This window comes from Mustela erminea, chromosome X (assembly GCF_009829155.1).
Source record: "Mustela erminea isolate mMusErm1 chromosome X, mMusErm1.Pri, whole genome shotgun sequence".
NCBI classification, from domain to species: Eukaryota; Metazoa; Chordata; class Mammalia; order Carnivora; family Mustelidae; genus Mustela; species Mustela erminea.
In genome coordinates this window covers 21,669,059-21,687,071 of record NC_045635.1, presented here as the reverse complement: position 1 = coordinate 21,687,071, position 18,013 = coordinate 21,669,059, and positions in this window count along the sequence as shown.

The following is an 18,013-nucleotide window of genomic DNA, read 5'->3' as shown; positions in this document are numbered from 1 at the left end:
CCACTCTGGAAAACAGCATGGAGTTTCCTCAAAAAGTTGGAAATAGAGCTACCCTATGACCCAGCAATTGCCCTACTGGCTATTTACCCTAAAGATACAAACGTAGTGATCCGAAGAGGCAAGTACACCCGAATGTTTATAGCAGCAATGTCCACAATAGCCAAACTATGGAAAGAACCTAGGTGTCCATCAATAGATGAATGGATAAAGAAGATGTGGTATATATACACAATGGAATACTATGCAGCCATCAAAAGAAATGAAATCTTGCCATTTGTGACAACGTGGATGGAACTAGAGGGTATTATGCTTAGTGAAATAAGTCAGTCGGAGAAAGACAACTATCATATGATCTCCCTGATATGAGAAAGTGGAGATGCAACGTGGGGGTTTGGGGGGTAGGAAGGAGGGAGACAATCCATGAGAGACTCATGGTTTATATTCATTATTAGATGAATAATCACATCTGACTTTAGTTGGGGATAAAACTAGAAAAGATGCTTTATTCTGTGAGTCAGGAAAATAAAGATATATATTTAGTAGGTGAAGATTTCCATTTGTAGGTAGTTTGTATGATACCTAAAGAATAAGTTATTCAGTTTTTTTAAATTGGGGTATATTTGACATAACTTTTTTTGTCAGTGGAAGGACTATATGGTTTTGCTTTATATAAAATAGGAAAGGGAGTTAAATCAGTTAAAATGTCTGTAGAAATTGAATAGCATAGTTAAACTAAGAGTTTAAGCATGAGTAAGAAAGAGAGGTTGTACTATGTACCTCTATTTTGTATTTTGATATTTCTCCTATAATCCTGAAAGGCAAATTGCGTTTAAAAACTTAGTACCTCGGGGCGCCTGGGTGGCTCAGTGAGTTAAGCCGCTGCCTTCGGCTCAGGTCATGATCTCCGGGTCCTGGGATCGAGCCCCACATCGGGCTCTCTGCTCAGTGGGGAGCCTGCTTCCCTCTCTCTCTCTCTCTCTGCCTGCCTCTCAGCCTACTTGTGATCTCTACCTATCAAATAAATAAATAAATAAAATCTTTAAAAAAAAAAAAAAAACTCAGTATTTCATGTAAAGCTAATCCAGTAAGAACACATTTATAGAGAAAAGTTATTTTCATTTTGTAGAAGTTCACCATGGTTCTTTTCTCTTTTTTTGACTACAGGGAGTGAGTGTTTACCCACGAAAAATAAATTATGCTGCTAGAAACTATGTAACAAATCATTTGTTTAAGGTATACTTTGAAAAGTGTACATAAAATGGTAAGAAGATGAATAGCTTTAAGATAGGTTGGCCCCTTCTCATAGGAAATTATGCATCTTGTAATTTCAGTGTACCTGCTGGTCTCTGTATGCAGTTTATATTTAGCTGTTCAAGAACCAAAAAAAGATGCTTTTGATCTCCTAACATTGGTAATTATCCCTAATTATAGGAAGAGTTCTCTATGTGTGTGTCAAACAGCCCACGTTTTTTTTTTTTTTTAATTTCTGTTGGATGCATATTTTAACTTGTGTTTTACTTTCAAGCATCTGTCGTATTTAGATCGTTAGCATTTCCACCAATGTAGCAGTCAATGAGACCACAAGAGCGCCTGCTGATAACTATGAGGAAAGAAAAAAAAACCCACAAAGTCATTTGTTTTCCCATTTCTAGTTGGAATCCTATCAGTGAAAGTTAGCTCAGTGTTCAGTCACAGAATATACATTGTTACAAAGCATAATATGTAAATTCAAGTTCAGGGTGAATTCCTATAGAGTCTGGATGTCTTTTCTCCTGAAACAGTACTCTGAAAATTACAGAAACATTATTTGGATTACGTTTTTGTTGAGCAGATGCATAGTCCATTGACAAATCAAAATCCAGTAAATAGGAATGGGTCCTTGTCTCAAAAAATGGGTAGGGTTTATTGGGAAGAGAAGGCAAGAGGGTGGGAAGGAGGGTAGGTAAGTAAGGAGGTAGGTTGATCTCAGAACTTACTAAAGTAGAGATGAGAAGCATAGGGCCTATCCTTCTCATAGATTACAAAGTTTATAAGACCATTCCCTCTGATTGGGCATTACTGGTATAACTCAAAACACAGCTCTATCACCTCTAGAAGGAGTAACACTTTTGAGTTTAAATATTCAAAATATAATTACATATTCCATAAAACATAACTGAGCCATTAAAGTACTCTTTTGGTAACCTGTCTTCTAATCACCATGTTGACTTGGTTATATGTACTCTCCCATGTGTTGGAATCATTGTGTTAAAAGCTGCATTCATTCACTCCTCCTATCCATACTCAGTAGTGATCTCAAAAACTGGTACTGGGTTTGGTCACATGTTTTGCTTTGATAAAAACCATGTTTGCAAATATGATGCAAGAAGAATTTTGAAAGACATTTGTGTTTTTCTGCTTGCTGTTTTTGTCCCCTTTCATCACCAGAGAAAGTCTTGTGTGGACTACCATGTTGTAGGATGAGACAGACGTAGGGAGCAAAACTGTGTTGCCTTAGTCATTCCGACCAAGGCTATCTTCAGACCATCCAAGAGCTAGCCAACCTCCAGAAATACATATGACCCCAACAAAGATCAGCAGAGCCACCTAGCCAAATTGCAGATTACCATGAACAGATGGACAGTCAAGATAGGAGTCTAGTCTAGATCAGCTTATTCCTGCAGACTCATAAACTAAACTCATTTTTTTTGACTCTGAAATATTATGGCTGATTATTATACAAAAGTATTGCATATTATGGATACACTTTGCTCAAAGACAATATGAATTATGCCCAGAAGTCTACTTGCATACTGAAATCTCCATCTGTAATCAAGTCAACAAGTCTTTATAGGGGGTTTTCATGAATTTTAAAAACATGTAGATGTTGCTGGATTAATATCCCACTGGGGCTTTTACTCTTGCCTGCTCACACAACCCTGGAGAGATGAGCTGCTTATACCACAAGCGACATTCATACTCTGCAAACACCCACATTGCTCTCTCCAACCATACTTCACATAACTGTGTTAGTTGAGACAGGTGGTGATAGTCTTATATTTTGAATAGCTGCTAGCTGACAAGAGAAAGTTTAATGGGATTTTCGGAGCAGGGTGTGGATATAATGTTTCTAGCTGTACATGTGTCTGTGTTAGTAAGAATGTGTGTTTTCTGCAGTGTGTCTAGTGTCCTGTGCCAATGAGAATTTGTGTAGGAGTAGGCTTACTCTCCACTGCTGTAGAATTCTGGTGGGAGACCATGAATCTTCATGTCTTCATTCACTGTTAATTCAGAATGAGTCTGTGGTATGAATTGTGCCCTACAAATATGGAAGCCCTATGCAATATATAAATTAAGATGCAGTTTATACAACAGGCTACTTTTATATCCTGCGATTTCATAATTAGTGAGGTATTCCTCAGTGGAAAATGCTTAGTTATTCTTTATTCTGAACAGATTTGTTGATCATTTATTATGTACCCTTGGTGTAGAAAGATAAAGAGTTTCAAAGGCTAATCATGACAGAAATGCAAAAAATAGTTTTGTGTAGTATTGTAGTTGGTCTTTTTCGGCAATGGTCAAGGTACTATGGAGAAAGATTTAACAATAATTATGTCTGGCATAGGAGTACACGTAGAGTTTATGGAAGGCTTCACAGAATATAAATTTTTAAAATGATTAGGTTAAGTATGAGCTCCTTGGGAAGACAAAAAGAGATAATAAAACTTTCTAGAATAAGAAAACAGCAGTATTATTTGAAGTACTGCACAGAGACATGATATGACTGGTTGGAAGACCAGTAAATTCTATCACAACAAGCATGAGTCAAGGCTAATAAATGGCGACAAAGAAAGAATAGGAAGCTACAGGATCATAAAGGATTGGGGGGAACATGAAAAGGAGGTTTGAATTTATCCTGTACATCATGAATAAATACATGAAACAGAGAAGTATACGGATTAATTTTGCATGTTAGAATTGCCAGTCCAGTAGCAGTATTGTGCAACATGGGCCTGGAAGGGGAGTTCTGGTTTCTAACTGGTAGATGTGATGAATAAATTACAAGCTACATATTTTTGGTAAGACATGGCCTTTGGACTTGAAAATATGCACTCAGTTGCTGATCTTATTCTGGTTCTGCGGGTTACTGTTAGTATTCTAAACATTCTGTTAATTCAGCATTAGTAATAGCTTCAACCTTGTCAACTGCAGTCAATCTATCTTCCTCTCAATTGCTATAATTGTGGCTAGAATTTGAAGACAATTTCTGATAAAAATCTAGTTTAATTACTTGATTTGGGGTAGAGCATGGGGAAAAACAATGTTCTTTTATTCCTGTGACTCACCAAACAGTTTGGATATCTCTTTAATTTATATAAATACTGTATAATCTCTGATGTCCATTTATGTCCAAATTTGAGCTGTGGCTGGCTATCTATTTTCCCTCGCTATTCTCTCTAGGTAACCCACTAGTGTAAATTTTTTCTGGGCAGGTGTCTTAGATCAGTTTAACTCAAAAAACAGACTATGAGATAAGGATTTTTTTGTTCAAATAATTTTTTTAGGAAACATTACCCCACAGGGAAAAAAATAAGGGAAAGCAGAATAGGCAATAGGAAGCTGAACATGTACACAGTCTTGGGTAAGGTCCTTCAGAACCCTACAGAAGGCTCCTTTTATCTCTTCTCATGGTAGAACTCTGGCTGGTGGAAGTGACAGTACACAGAACAGGAAAGCACAAGAATGGACAAAGGGATGCAAGGGGTCAAGGTCAAGCACCTACACTACCCTTATATGAGGATCTCATATTTATATCTATAGCATCCAATTCAGATCCCATCCTAAGGACCCTCAAGAGCACCAATATCCGTGCAGCTCCTGGTGGATGTCACCCAGCACCAACCCCTCTTCTATGACTTTGAATTCCAGAATGTCTTTCTTTTCTTCAACTTGAGCCTTTTTAGGTCACTTGCTGCTGCTAAGGCTCTGATTGTCTCTGGAAAATTAGCTGCTACCCTTCTTCCACCTCTCAAAGTATTCCTTGTGTTTGTTTAAGAATGTGAGTCTCTATTGACCTGTGCTTCCTGAATTCTATTATAGACCTAGAAGTTGTCTCTACCTTATCAAAACCACTGATATCAGTGTCTGTTTTACCACACAGTCTAATAATAGTCTTTACTGGCCACGTGAAAAAAATGTTTACTCCAATTAAATTTATGGACTTTTGTCATTATTTTTGAGTACCTGTGTGCCTGCACTATTATTTCTTTATGAAGATGAATAAAATAGCCTATCTACAAGCTTACTGTTTGCTGTTCAGTTGATAAATATAATATTCGATTAAAGAATAATGTAGTAACTGCCCAAATATGTGTTGTATGTGTATTTGTACACAACACATATCTACAGTATGGCTTGAGAATGTGTAATAGTGAGAACTTAATTCTTCTTAATAAGTATGGAATTTTTTAGAAGAGATTAGTGATTTCACTAGGGCTTAAGGATGAGTGAGTTCAAAAAAACATTTTTCAGCAAACGAGGTAGTTTTCCCAAATGCATAAAGGCAAGAGAAAGAAGTGTTATAGAGGACCATAGACACTTTATGGTGGTAGAAGATTCTTTGGAAGTAATTGGGTCTCTTCCATGGCACTCTTTCTCTTAAAATTCTGAATTGTAGGTTGCTTATGGCTTTACAGTCTACATACTCTGTCTTTTCTATATCACTTACCCACTGTTAATATTCCATCTTCTTGAAACAAATCCTGGTCCTTGTTAACACCTACTAACCACCCCACCATTCCCAGACATGAAGAGTTTGACCCTGGATCACAACCTCCCTCTCATCCCCAGGTCTGATTATTCTGGGACCATTTAAAGATGCTCACTGGTCCCTCACATACTGACTAATGTCAAGAGTCTTTGTCTATTATGAACCCTAGTATTAAAAGAGTTCTCATTTTTAATTTCAAGAATAATAGCTTTCTCAACTGCAGGAATCTTATTTGTCAGGCTGTAGTGGACATACCTGTCCATTGACCTCAGCTCCTACTCGAAAATTTATTTCAACATAGAATGGCTTTAATTTTGGCATCCAGTCACATGGATCACATGGATCACTTCCTGAGTATCGCTATTTTGAATGAGAGAAACTAACTCAAAGCAAAGCAATTCATTGTCAGCCAGCAGGCAGTCAGAATCCTGATTAAGGGACAGTCATTTTAGCTATAAGACCCTGAATTCCAGGAGTGAAAGATCTGGTAAACTAAGATCCAGAATCAGTATGAGGCTAGCTCTAAAACGTGTAGATGTCAAAATTGTGAATGAACAAACATTAAAGCTTTTCAGACATGAGTTGGTTTCAGAGAGAATGATGAAACAGACATAATGAAGAAGAATGTGTAGAAAACTCTGTGGTATGACAAAGGAGAAAAATGGAGAGACTGTGCCTTTGATGATTTTCTGTGCCCCAGGGGCTTAGTTATATTTTCTGCAAGTTTCTTCTCAGTGAGATTCTATTATATTCTTATATTAAATTCTTTGTTTACTTGAGCTTTCCCAATTACTGTATTTTCCTCAGAATGATCTCTAACAAACACAGGCTCTATTTCTTTCTACCAATGTGCCCAGGCTTGTGGAATACACATGTAAGTGGTCCAGAGTCCCTTTTATGCTATAGGGAAAAGCAATTAAAATCAGTCAAGGGATTTCAGCCTTAGAACTCTGGAACAAATTCATTTTTTTCTTATTCACTCCTAAACCTAAGGAATGATGTTTATTATTTTGATCATTTAGAGTGTTAATTGCCATCTTGTAAAAGTTTAACTCTAAATAAATGTTAAGTAATGTATTGACTTCATGTTTTGCAAGAGATCTGATTCATGAAAATGCTAAATTGTGGGTACCATTAATAAAATTTTTAGGTTTATAATATAAAAATGATTTAATGAGTAAACATTTTCTCTCTCTTTATTTTTGAAATAGGAAATAACATTTTAAAGAAACTTTATCAAGTACTTGGTATTGTAGAACAGAGGTCAGCAAACTATGACCTCTGGACCAAATCCAACCTGCTGTAAATAGTTTTATTGGACCTACAGCTGCACCCATTCTTTGTCTGTAGCTGCTTTCATGCTCCAGTGGCAAAGTTGAGTAATTATGGCCCACAAAGCCCCAAATACTTTCTATTTAGACCTTTCCAGAAAAAAAAATATATATATATATATTTTTTGCTTATCCTATTTGTAGAAATAGTGGATATTTTATTTATCAACTTAACAGCACCAGACCACATAGGAAACTTGGGCTGGCTTAAATTTCTGTTTTCTGGGTTAAGCATTCGTAAAATGCTTGACATTCTTTTAGGGAATAACTGGAATATTTCTCTTTTGGGGGGGGTTCTGAATAGAATCATAAACAGGGGAAGATTGAATGGTGATTCTAAATACAAAGCATTTTAAATAAAAGACAGATGGTATTTATTATCTAGAATGAATAAAGTTAACAAAACAAAGAAATTCCCTCAAAGAAATAGAATTCATTAGGGAAATTAAGAAGTAGGAAAAGTGGGATTGTATTTAAAAGTATAAGGTGGCTTCAAAGAAGTTAAGTAGGAATAATAATAAAATAACAACAATCTGAAATTCAAATAGAAAAATCAGTTGAATGGAAAGTAGGCTAGGGTATTATAAAGGAGAACAGAAATACTTCACAATTAAAATTAAGGTCAGCTTAAAAATACAAAATTGTGAAACTGTAGAGACAAACCAAAATGTGAACTTTATTTCTCAAATCCCAAATAGCATCAAAATAGAAAATAGCCATTGAAGAAAATGGATATTAACAGGATATTAGCTAAGGCACGGCATTATTATGTTTAATCCACTGAACACAACAGTTCCTCAAGCATGGCACATTACATTGTTCTGCTCATTGTTCTCTTGGCCTCCAGATGTATATTCTCTAACATCCAGAGTAGATATTTGCCATTTCTTTTTTTTTTTTTTTTAATTTTTTTTTTATTTCCAGCATAACAGTATTCATTATTTTTGCACCACACCCCGTGCTCCATGCAATCCGTGCCCTCTATAATACCCACCACCTGGTACCCCAACCTCCCACCCCCCGTCCCCTCAAAACCCTCAGATTGTTTTTCAGAGTCCATAGTCTCTCATGGTTCACCTCCCCTTCCAATTTCCCCCAACTCCCTTCTCCACTCTAAGTCCCCATGTCCTCCATGCTATTTGTTATGCTCCACAAATAAGTGAAACCATATGATAATTGACTCTCTCTGCTTGACTTATTTCACTCAGCATAATCTCTTCCAGTCCCGTCCATGTTGCTACAAAAGTTGGGTATTCATCCTTTCTGATGGAGGCATAATACTCTATCCCCAGGGGTACAGGTCTGTGAATCACCAGGTTTACACACTTCACAGCACTCACCAAAGCACATACCCTCCCCAATGTCCATAATCCCACCCCCTTCTCCCAAACCCCCTCCCCCCAGCAACCCTCAGTTTGTTTTGTGAGATTAAAAGTCACTTATGGTTTGTCTCCCTCCCAATCCCATCTTGTTTCATTTATTCTTCTCCTACCCACTTAAGCCCCCATGTTGCATCACCACTCCCTCATATCAGGGAGATCATATGATAGTTGTCTTTCTCTGCTTGACTTATTTCGCTAAGCATGATACGCTCTAGTTCCATCCATGTTGTTGCAAATGGCAAGATTTCATTTCTTTTGATGGCTGCATAGTATTCCATTGTGTATATATACCACATCTTCTTGATCCATTCATCTGTTGATGGACATCTAGGTTCTTTCCATAGTTTGGCTATTGTGGACATTGCTGCTATAAACATTCGGGTGCATGTGCCCCTTTGGATCACTACGTTTGTATCCTTAGGGTAAATACCCAATAGTGCAATTGCTGGGTCATAGGGCAGTTCTATTTTCAACATTTTGAGGAACCTCCATGCTGTTTTCCAGAGTGGCTGCACCAGCTTGCATTCCCACCAACAGTGGAGGAGGGTTCCCCTTTCTCCGCATCCTCGCCAGCATCTGTCATTTCCTGACTTGTTGATTTTAGCCATTCTGACTGGTGTGAGGTGATATCTCATTGTGGTTTTGATTTGTATTTCCCTGATGCCGAGTGATATGGAGCACTTTTTCATGTGTTTGTTGGCCATCTGGATGTCTTCTTTGCAGAAATGTCTGTTCATGTCCTCTGCCCATTTCTTGATTGGATTATTTGTTCTTTGGGTGTTGAGTTTGCTAAGTTCTTTATAGATTCTGGACACTAGTCCTTTATCTGATATGTCATTTGCAAATATCTTCTCCCATTCTGTCAGTTGTCTTTTGATTTTGTTAACTGTTTCCTTTGCTGTGCAAAAGCTTTTGATCTTGATGAAATCCCAATAGTTCATTTTTGCCCTTGCTTCCCTTGCCTTTTGCGTTGTTCCTAGGAAGATGTTGCTGCGGCAGAGGTCAAAGAGGTTGCTGCCTGTGTTCTCCTCAAGGATTTTGATGGATTCCTTTCGCACATTGAGGTCCTTCATCCATTTTGAGTCTATTTTTGTGTGTGGTGTAAGGAAATGGTCCAATTTCATTTTTCTGCATGTGGCTGTCCAATTTTCCCAGCACCATTTATTGAAGAGGCTGTCTTTTTGCCATTGGACATTCTTTCCTGCTTTGTCGAAGATTAGTTGACCATAGAGTTGAGGGTCTATTTCTGGGCTCTCTATTCTGTTCCATTGATCTATGTGTCTGTTTTTGTGCCATTACCATGCTGTCTTGATGACGACAGCTTTGTAATAGAGCTTGAAGTCCGGAATTGTGATGCCACCAACGTTGGCTTTCTTTTTCAATATCCCTTTGGCTATTCGAGGTCTTTTCTGGTTCCATATAAATTTTAGCATTATTTGTTCCATTTCTTTGAAAAAGATGGATGGTACTTTGATAGGAATTGCATTAAATGTGTAGATTGCTTTAGGTAGCATAGACATTTTCACAATATTTATTCTTCCAATCCAGGAGCATGGAACATTTTTCCATTTCTTTGTGTCTTCCTCAATTTCTTTCATGAGTACTTTATAGTTTTCTGAGTATAGATTCTGTGTCTCTTTGGTTAGGTTTATTCCTAGGTATCTTATGGTTTTGGGTGCAATTGTAAATGGGATTGACTCCTTAATTTCTCTTTCTTCTGTCTTGCTGTTGGTGTAGAGAAATGCAACTGATTTCTGTGCATTGATTTTATATCCTGACACTTTACTGAATTCCTGTATAAGTTCTAGCAGTTTTAGAGTGGAGTCTTTTGGGTTTTCCACATATAGTATCATATCATCTGCGAAGAGTGATAATTTGACTTCTTCTTTGCCGATTTGGATGCCTTTAATTTCCTTTTGTTGTCTGATTGTTGAGGCTAGGACCTCTAGTACTATGTTGAATAGCAGTGGTGATAATGGACATCCCTGCCGTGTTCCTGACCTTAGCGGAAAAGCTTTCAGTTTTTCTCCATTGAGAATGATATTTGCGGTGGGTTTTTCATAGATGGCTTTGATGATATTGAGGTATGTGCCCTCTATCCCTACACATTGAAGAGTTTTGATCAGGAAGGGATGCTGTACTTTGTCAAATGCTTTTTCAGCATCTATTGAGAGTATCATATGGTTCTTGTTCTTTCTTTTATTGATGTGTTGTATCACATTGACTGATTTGCGGATGTTGAACCAACCTTGCAGCCCTGGAATAAATCCCACTTGGTCGTGGTGAATAATCTTTTTAATGTACTGTTGAATCCTATTGGCTAGTATTTTGTTGAGTATTTTCGCATCTGTGTTCATCAAGGATATCGGTCTATAGCTCTCTTTTTTGGTGGGATCCTTCTCTGGTTTGGGGATCAAGGTGATGCTGGCCTCATAAAATGAGTTTGGAAGTTTTCCTTCCATTTCTATTTTTTGGAACAGTTTCAGGAGAATAGGAATTAGTTCTTCTTTAAATGTTTGGTAGAATTCCCCCGGGAAGCCGTCTGGCCCTGGGCTTTTGTTTGTTTGGAGATTTTTAATGACTGTTTCAATCTCCTTACTGGTTATGGGTCTGTTCAGGCTTTCTATTTCTTCCTGGTTCAGTTGTGGTAGTTTATATGTTTCTAGGAATGCATCCATTTCTTCCAGATTGTCAAATTTATTGGCATAGAGTTGCTCATAGTATGTTCTTATAATAGTTTGTATTTCTTTGGTGTTAGTTGTGATCTCTCCTCTTTCATTCATGATTTTATTTATTTGGGTCCTTTCTCTTTTCTTTTTGATAAGTCGGGCCAGGGGTTTATCAATTTTATTAATTCTTTCAAAGAACCAGCTCCTAGTTTCGTTGATTTGTTCTATTGTTTTTTTGGTTTCTATTTCATTGATTTCTGCTCTGATCTTTATGATTTCTCTCCTCCTGTTGGGCTTAGGGTTTCTTTCTTGTTCTTTCTCCAGCTCCTTTAGGTGTAGGGTTAGGTTGTGTACCTGAGACCTTTCTTGTTTCTTGAGAAAGGCTTGTACCGCTATATATTTTCCTCTCAGGACTGCCTTTGTTGTGTCCCACAGATTTTGAACCGTTGTATTTTCATTATCATTTGTTTCCATGATTTTTTTCAATTCTTCTTTAATTTCCTGGTTGACCCATTCATTCTTTAGAAGGATGCTGTTTAGTCTCCATGTATTTGGGTTCTTTCCAAACTTCCTTTTGTGGTTGAGTTCTAGCTTTAGAGCATTGTGGTCTGAAAATATGCAGGGAATGATCCCAATCTTTTGATACCGGTTGAGTCCTGATTTAGGACCGAGGATGTGATCTATTCTGGAGAATGTTCCATGTGCACTAGAGAAGAATGTGTATTCTGTTGCTTTGGGATGAAATATTCTGAATATATCTGTGATGTCCATCTGGTCCAGTGTGTCGTTTAAGGCCTTTATTTCCTTGCTGATCTTTTGCTTGGATGATCTGTCCATTTCAGTGAGGGGAGTGTTAAAGTCCCCTACTATTATTGTATTATTGTTGATGTGTTTCTTTGATTTTGTTATTAATTGGTTTATATAGTTGGCTGCTCCCACGTGGGGGCATAGATATTTAAAATTGTTAAATCTTCTTGTTGGACAGACCCTTTGAGTATGATATAGTGTCCTTCCTCATCTCTTATTATAGTCTTTGGCTTAAAATCTAATTGATCTGATATAAGGATTGCCACTCCTGCTTTCTTCTGATGTCCATTAGCATGGTAAATTCTTTTCCACCCCCTCACTTTAAATCTGGAGGTGTCTTCGGGCTTAAAATGAGTTTCTTGGAGGCAACATATAGATGGGTTTTGTTTTTTTATCCATTCTGATACCCTGTGTCTTTTGACAGGGGCATTTAGCCCATTAACATTCAGGGTAACTATTGAGAGATATGAATTTAGTGCCATTGTATTGCCTGTAAGGTGACTGTTACTGTATATGGTCTCTGTTCCTTTCTGATCTACCACTTGTAGGCTCTCTCTTTGCTTAGAGGACCCCTTTCAATATTTCCTGTAGAGCTGGTTTGGTATTTGCAAATTCTTTCAGTTTTTGTTTGTCCTGGAAGCTTTTAATCTCTCCTTCTATTTTCAATGATAGCCTAGCTGGATATAGTATTCTTGGCTGCATGTTTTTCTCGTTTAGTGCTCTGAAAATATCATGCCAGCTCTTTCTGGCCTGCCAGGTCTCTGTGGATAAGTCAGCTGCCAATCTAATATTTTTACCATTGTATGTTACAGACTTCTTTTCCCGGGCTGCTTTCAGGATTTTCTCTTTGTCACTGAGACTTGTAAATTTTACTATTAGGTGACGGGGTGTGGGCCTATTCTTATTTATTTTGAGGGGCGTTCTCTGAACCTCCTGAATTTTGATGCTCGTTCCCTTTGCCATATTGGGGAAATTCTCCCCAATAATTCTCTCCAGTATACCTTCTGCTCCCCTCTCTCTTTCTTCTTCTTCTGGAATCCCAATTATTCTAATGTTGTTTCGTCTTATGGTGTCACTTATCTCTCCAATTCTCCCCTTGTGGTCCAGTAGCTGTTTGTCCCTCTTTTGCTCAGCTTCTTTATTCTCTGTCATTTGGTCTTCTATATCACTAATTCTTTCTTCTGCCTCATTTATCCTAGCAGTGAGAGCCTCCATTTTTGATTGCACCTCATTAATAGCTTTTTTGATTTCAACTTGGTTAGATTTTAGTTCTTTTATTTCTCCAGAAAGGGCTTTTATATCTCTCGAGAGGGTTTCTCTAATATCTTCCATGCCTTTTTCGAGCCCAGCTAGAACCTTGAGAATTGTCATTCTGAACTCTAGATCTGACATATTACCAATGTCTGTATTGATTAGATCCCTAGCCTTCGGTACTGCCTCTTGTTCTTTTTTTTGTGTTGAATTTTTCCGTCTTGTCATTTTGTCCAGATAAGAGTATATGAAGGGGCAAGTAAAATACTAAAAGGGTGGCAACAACCCCAGGAAAAAATGCTTTAACCAAATTAGAAGAGATCCAAAATCGTGAGGGGGGAGAAAGGGGATAAAAAGAGGTTCAAAAAGGAAGAAAGAAAAAAAAAGAAAAAAGAAAAAAAAAGAAAAAAGAAAAGAAAAGAATTAAGAAAAAAAAAAGGAAAACACCTAAGAAAAATGTAAAAAAAAAAATATATATATATATATTAGATAAACTAGTAAAAAATCGTTAAAAAAGAAAAAGGTAACAGTTAAAAAAAAAATTTTACCCGAAGGCGAGGAAAAAAAAACCAAAAAATGAAAAAGAAAAAAATTAAATTAACTGCAAGACTAAAAAAAAATCACAGGGAAAAAGCCATGAGTTCCTTGCTTGGCTTTCTCCTCCTCTGGAATTCTGCTGCTCTCCTTGGTATTGAAACCGCACTCCTTGGTAGGTGAACTTGGTCTCGGCTGGATTTCTTGTTGATCTTCTGGGGGAGGGGCCTGTTGTAGTGATTCTCAAGTGTCTCTGCCCCAGGCGGAATGACACCGCCCTTACCCGGGGCCGGGTGAGTAATCCGCTCGGGTTTGCTTTCAGGAGCTTTTGTTCCCTGAGCGCTTTCCGTAGAGTTCCGGAGGACGGGAATACAAATGGCGGCCTCCTGGTCTCCGGCCCGGAGGAGCCGAGAGCCCAGGGCCGCACTCCTCAGTGCGCCCTCAGAGAACAGCGCCCAGTTACTCCCGTCTGCCTGACCTCCGGCCGCGCTCCGAGCTCTCCGAGCCTGCGACCAGTTCAAGGTAACACTGAGCTGTGAGCTTACTGTCGGCTCTGTCTCTGTAGCCGGCTTTCCCGTTCCAATACCCGCAAGGTCTGCGACACTCAGACACCCCTGTTCCTTCTGTGACCCTGCGGGACCTGAGGCCACGCTGAACCCGCGTGGGCTTCGCCCCAGTTTAGCCTCTGGAGCGATGTCCCTCAGCGGAACAGACTTTTAAAAGCCCTGATTTTGTGCGCGGTTGCTCCGCCGCTTGCCGGGAGCCGGCCCCTCCCCCCGGGGTGTATCTTCCCGTCGCTTTGGATTCACTTCTCCGCCGGTCCTACCTTTCAGAAAGTGGTTGTTTTTCTGTTTCCAGAATTGCTGTTCTTCTTCTGTTCGATCTGCCGATGGATTTTCAGGTGTTTGCAATCTTTAGATAAGCTATCTAGCTGATCTCCGGCTAGCTGAAGCAGTCTCAGCCTGCTACTTCTCCGCCATCTTGACTCCTCCCCCCTGCCATTTCTTTTTCATCATTCTCCCAGTTAAACTTTCAATGATTTGGCGTTGAACCGTGGTCTTTTAGAACTAAAAACATCAAGTGCCATTAAGTCCACTAGCCATGTGTTACATGAGGGCAATGAGAAACATAGGTGAAATAGTTTGCCTATGTGATATACCTGAACAATGATGTACAGATTGAACTCCAAGCACCCAGACAACTAGATCAGTGTTTTTCTTGCACACTGAGCTTTTTGGAATACAGTTTTCTGTGATCCTTACATTCACCAAACTATCACTTGAAAACACTGCTCTCGATGGACTAGTTTTCTGGTTTGCTACTTAACATTTGGCTCTAAGAGTCATGTGTGATCCGCTTTTCTTCTCTCTATCTTTCTCTCAAAATACTAATAACTGCTATAGATCACTGTACAATGCCTATTACATAGAAAGTACTGGTAAAGTTAGCTGTAATTAAAGTCAAAATATAAAGCTCTTCTCTTTCTCTGTGAAGCTCAGTTATCTCCTTAGTGTCTGAATTTCTTTAGGACATGTGGCCTGATGGACTCATATGGCTTTTTGGCTTCTGCTTTCTATGTTGTACTTGATTTTCTCTGTACTTATAAGTATGTTGTTATCCAAATATATTAGCCTTTTAAGGCAAAGACCTTTAGCACTTTGAACATAATAATTTCTCAATAAATGCTTATCAAACACAGTAAAGATTAAAAGTATAGTTTAAAACTCTGTAATTACTACCACACAGTCAGTTATGATACCAAAAATTTAAATTTTAATAAGTGTATCTAAGGTTAAATAAAACCATAGAAAGGTAATCTATTTATTGGATTAGAATACTATTTAATATATTTATGTTAGTACATTGGAGATCAGGCTCAAATTTTAGAATATAGTATAGGCTAATTTTAAGATTGACAGTTTTAAGTAGGATTGACTCATATTTTATGAAAAATATAAAATTTACTGCAGAGTTAAATAAGGCCTCAGCGTGAGAGCAGGAAGAATCATTATTTGATCATAATGCAATTATATCAAAGGCCCAACTTAAGAAACTGATTGCAGCAGAAGAAAGAGCAATGGGTTACAAAGCAGCATGGAATTAAAAGTATTCAGTTCAATCTAGTTATGTTCATACTTACAGGTCAAGATCATAATCTAGACCTTATGGTTAATATAGACACTTGTATGCAAACGACTGATAGACTCTTCGTATAAACACTAGCTTATTTTGTATGTATAATTTCAACTGAAAGAGAAAGCAACCGAAATTTCAGAGACACAGAGAACATGCACTCCTAAAATTCCACTAATGCGAATTGATTTCTAATGATAAAGTATATATTAAATGTTTTTTACTTTCTTATTGGAAAAGATTTGAGATTATTCCAAATATTCCTCTCACTAATAGAAAAGGGTAAAGGTAACAGATAACTATTTCTGAAAAGAAACCATTGCTAAATTTACATATGACCTATGAAAAAAAGTTCTCGACTATATAGGTTGAGAGAGATGCAAGGAAGAAACCAGAATGTCTAAGATGTCTAAGATCTAGTGGAAATGTGCAGGATGGAGATGCCTGTTAGTTTCCAGAGGGTGGGGATGGAAAACACAATTGATTTCCTTTTCTTAAATTTAACCTATAATCTGGGCTGTGGCTTTGTTCTCTGGAATTGGGAGACTGTCAGAGATAATAGACAACATTGTAGTTATCACAAGGAGCTAAGCCGCTCTAATAAGCGTCATCTATGTCACATAATGAGATTACTTGATAATATTGGTTGTATGAAAAATGAATGTCAAGATAATTTTTTCCTCTTTAATTGCAGTCCAGCGAACTCAGATGCTTTCTAATTTACTTGCATAGCAGAGAATGGCTACTGAGTTTTTTAGGTGGAATAAAACTCATTTACAAATTTCTAAATATGTTACTTCAAACTATGTAAAGGATAACTTTGTTATTAAAGTAGGAGAAGACTTTGAAAACTTAGGAATGCAGTACTGGTACTAGGCAGTGTGTTGACCCTGGATCAGTGCCTCGACATCATCGGGAATGCTGTAGAAAAGAAAAAATTCTCTGGCTCTACTAAATCAGAAATTCAAGGGTTGTATCCCAACAATTCATGTTTTAGTTGGCGTTGCAGATGATTCTGATGTACACTGAAGGTTCAGTAGTGTGACTTCATTAGAGTCCAAATGATGGGCATAGGACAGGAAAAGGAACAAGTACAAGCATGGATCCAGCTTGTCCTTCTGAATTTTCTGAGGTTTCAGAATTCAGATATAGGTTTAACCTCCTTTAGATTTTACTCATATCTGAAAAATAAAATTTTCATTTCTCCCCTGAGTGAACAGAGTGCTGATGGAGCTCATTCTGTGTGAAAAACACTGATACCTTCTGTTACGACCACTGCAGTGCAGAATGAGGAGTTTCAGTTTCATGGCTCTTCATTAAAAGACTCCTCTTTGTACACTGTTTGTTAATTAACTGGAATTTAAATTAAAACTTAAAAAAATAAATAATAAAACACACTGCTTCCATAGAAGCTGGCAAATAATGAGCACTAGACTCTAGAACTTTTTATGGTACTAATGCACAAAGCCATTTCACACCATCTGGCAGTAGGCCAAATTGCCTTGATATCAAAAGCTCATTCTTGAGTGGACACATTAAGATTGAGTGTGTTGGCACTGCTCTGTGATGAATGTCCCATGGGGAGAGCATGAAATAGACTTTATTCAACTCACTGTTATTAATGAATCCATTTCCACGATTGTGGTATCTACCTATGAATGTCAAACATCCAGAGCATTTTTTTTTCTTTTTAATAAAATGTAATGTGGCTATGCCATTTTGGAAGGCATTTTGGGAATTTATTATAAAGCTAAGAGTAGTCTTACTGTCTGATCCAGCAATCAGGTTCCTAGGTATTTACCTAGCTGATTTGCAAACTTATGTCCAGGCAAATACCTACACATGAATGTGTGTAGCAGATGTATTCATAATCACAAAAACTTGAAGCCACCAAGATCTCCTTCAAAAAGCTAATAAATGAAGTGTGGTAGGTCTATATAGTGAAATAACATTTAGTGATAAAAAGGCATGATGTAGCAATGCAAAGACATGGAGGAATCTTTAACAGGCTCTTACTAAGTAGGAAAAAAAATCAGTCAGAAAACTGCATACTATATGACTCCAGTTATATTACATATGGAAAGGGCAAAGCTGTGGGGAAGACACACAGTATAGTACTTGCCACCAGGGTAATGGGAGGGGAACAGGGCTAAAGAG